Source organism: Athene cunicularia (assembly GCF_003259725.1).
Source record: "Athene cunicularia isolate RWA chromosome 4 unlocalized genomic scaffold, athCun1 chr4_part1, whole genome shotgun sequence".
Classification (NCBI taxonomy): domain Eukaryota; kingdom Metazoa; phylum Chordata; class Aves; order Strigiformes; family Strigidae; genus Athene; species Athene cunicularia.
In genome coordinates, this window is record NW_020799098.1 from 9,575,658 (window position 1) to 9,578,927 (window position 3,270).

Here is a 3,270-nt window from a genome sequence, read left to right on the forward strand (position 1 = left end):
CCTCAGTCTGGGCTGTAAGTCCCTCGGCGCGGCGGGAACCTGGCGCCGCTGCTGGGGGCTGAGGGAGCGGCGAGGCAGGGCCCGGCGGCCGGGAGGGACTTACAGCCCAGACTGAGGCGAGTGCCTTGTCAAGACAGCCCCAGTCCTCGCAAAGTAACAGCTGAACGGGGTATGTTGTACCTCAACCCACAGCCGTTCCTTCTTGCAGTAAAGATTTCTTTAGTGGAAGCGGACGTGTTCCAAGAAGAAAGGGATGTTCTTTCGTTAGTTGCTACATAGCCATGTTACAGCACCTGTGGTTTTGTAAGTCGAAATTTCCTGGTATCTGACAAGCAGAAAAAGGTAGTCGCAAAAGTCATATAACTGTTCCTAAAACAAACTGCTCCTTTAAACCACAAGTTTTTTAGCACAGAGAACACAAATCGATTTGATATTGATACCACTGTCTAGCACTGTTCTCTAGTCCCGCCGTGTCCGGTGTCCAAGCTGCCTAATTAAAACATCAGTATATGGTTACAAGTGGACTAAGCACATCTGGTCTTCAGCCTGAAATACATAAGGATTGGCCAACAAAGCGTTTAAAGCAAATTAACACAGATGTTGAAAGGACTTCTGATTCCCTTCAAGGTAATGCAGTCCCATTGGTGGTGTGGATTTATGGTTGTTAGCACTCAGATTAGGACCTGTCACTCAAGAGTGACATCTCTGTCATGGACTCCTCAACATATTAAGATATAGAGGAGCTTATTTAAGAGTAACATCAGGATTAACGTGCCAGATCAAATAGTGAGCTGCTACTCTCATGTTTACTTGAGCATCTTACATACTCAGTTTGGTGTGAGAAAAGAAATTTGGTAGATATGGTACATACTCTGGAAACCTAACAATTATGCAAGGATCACGGGTGTCTTGGAGGCAAACTTCTGCTTTGAGGTGCTTCAAAGTAAGCATGAATAATCATTTAATGTCTGGAAAATATATGTAGATATATTCTTCTGTCTTTGAGTCACTGTATGTAACTAACCAGGCACCATCTGAATTCAGATGTGTTTAAAAAAAAATCCAGTTCTTCCTGTTGTTAAACCTACCAGCCTAAAGCTTTTGCAGATCACTGAGCCCAGTTGCGTTACTGCAGTCAACCATGTCACACAATCCTTCATGTAAAGACATTGCATTGTTTCTAAAACTAGATAGGTCACTGCCCACCCGGTTTCAGTGGAATACCAATCCAAAACCTTGCAAGTCTGATAGATTATGACTTAAATCTGGTTTTTAGATTACATTTAACACTGATTTTTGTTCTTATGTGTCTTCCAACTATGGCTTTTACCTCCCTGCTCTGTCATTAAAGAGCAATAGCATTAACCCAAACATTAATATTTTAAATGATTTAATGCCATTCAGGGTCTTCATCTTAATATTTTATACTCAGCTCATGTTCAGACTGCATGGAAAAATTTATTCACTCCAGACCTAATCTATTGAAAAAAAGAAAAAAAAACCCAACCACCAACAAAAAAACTTCAACAAAAAACTCACAAACCCCCCAAACCAAACCCTTACAAATAACCAGTCATTTTAACCATGCAAGATGGCAAAACCAATATATTTAGGACTGAGAATGCCTGTTTAGTTTGGGTGACAAACTGGGAGACCAAAAGGAGCACATATGAAGGAAGGTTTTGGCCCCCTGAATATGTAACGGCTCACAGTCTCAGAGTTATGACATTTGGCAGCTTTATCATAATGTCATAGCTTCTATCTTTTCCAAATGCCCAGGTGAGTTAAGAGGAAAGCAGCCCCGCCAGTTCCTATGGCTGAACAGGCTGCAGTAATGGAGACACCAACCTCTCTGCCCAACAGAGATCTGGTTTTGCTTCACAACAAACTACCTGTTTGTTTTACCAGGTAAACATGAGAGTAGCAGCTCAGGAGCAGCCTCAGTACCTTCATATAAGCTATATAAGCTATATAAGCTGATGGCAAAAGGTGACGGCTTACACAGAATATGGTTACACCAAGGTAGACAGTGACTTCTGCAAAGCACGACTTAAGAACATCAAACTGCACACCAGCTTTCAACTGACAACCAGAAGATTAAACTAATGAGGAAGCTTTTCATGCTGTTATAAATAAGGTAATTTATGCAATTTCTAGCTGAAAAGTTTTATCTCACCCTATTCTTCATAGTGTTCATATTCAGGATAGCTACTCTCTGGGACAGCTGCTGCTGCTGACAGATTAATTACCTGAACAAAATGGCAGTTTTACTTTTTTGTGTCTGATGACATGATTGTGGCTATAGAGTAGTTTCTTTTTTGGCTAATTAACAACAGATTTATAATTGATAACAGATGTGTTGAAAGGCCTGTTATGAGAATTCCTGGTTTAAGAGCAACACAGAGACGAGTAATTGGTGAATGTGATTGTGTTCAAGAAACTCTATGAGAAAGGGTTTGCCAACTCTCAAGCTTGTCCAAGTCCTTTGCAGTCCAACTGACAAGGCCTTCCTACCACCTTCTACAACATCAGAGTACAAGCACAAGGTAGTCCTGCTTTCCCTGCTCATGTAAAATACTACATTAAGCATCCCAGGTTTATAATATTAAATTCAATTTTGAATATTGACAATACAATTTGTAAATATACATGCAGTGATTTTCATTCAGCATGATTTCAAACACAACAACTTTCAGTCTGGCATTCCTAAACAGTCATGTAAGTTTACCAGCGGAGGTTTCCTCATCCTTTATCTTTGTTCATCAGCATCACAAGATATTCCTGTTCATTGTCTTGTCCCAAAAAACATCCTTTCTCACAAACACTATCATCCCACCTTACTTGTGCCTCTCCTCTATTTTTTTCTTACCTCCCTTACTGAGGAATAACAAGCAGCTGCAAGTGGTATCAAAAATCACTGCCACAGGATCAAAGTGCAGCTGTCAGCCTCTCTGTGATTCTAATACCCTGTTGGATAAATCCTCTGAAGCTACTTGCTGTTGGAAAAATCAAGTCATATGAATAAACAATAATACTTTTTTGTCAGTTTATCTGTGCAAAGAAGAAATATACTGGGACTAAAACCCAAAACTGAAAGTGCTGATTTATAGCATGAAATAGGAAGTTAGTTCCTTACTCGTTACTTCAGTCTCAAGCTCTTGGCTTGAACTATATAAAAGGCTTTGTTTTTAAAGATTATTTTTAAAGAAAAATCCATACTGTGTCCAACAGAAATAAAACAGGAGGTATACTAATCTTCTGAGATCCCTC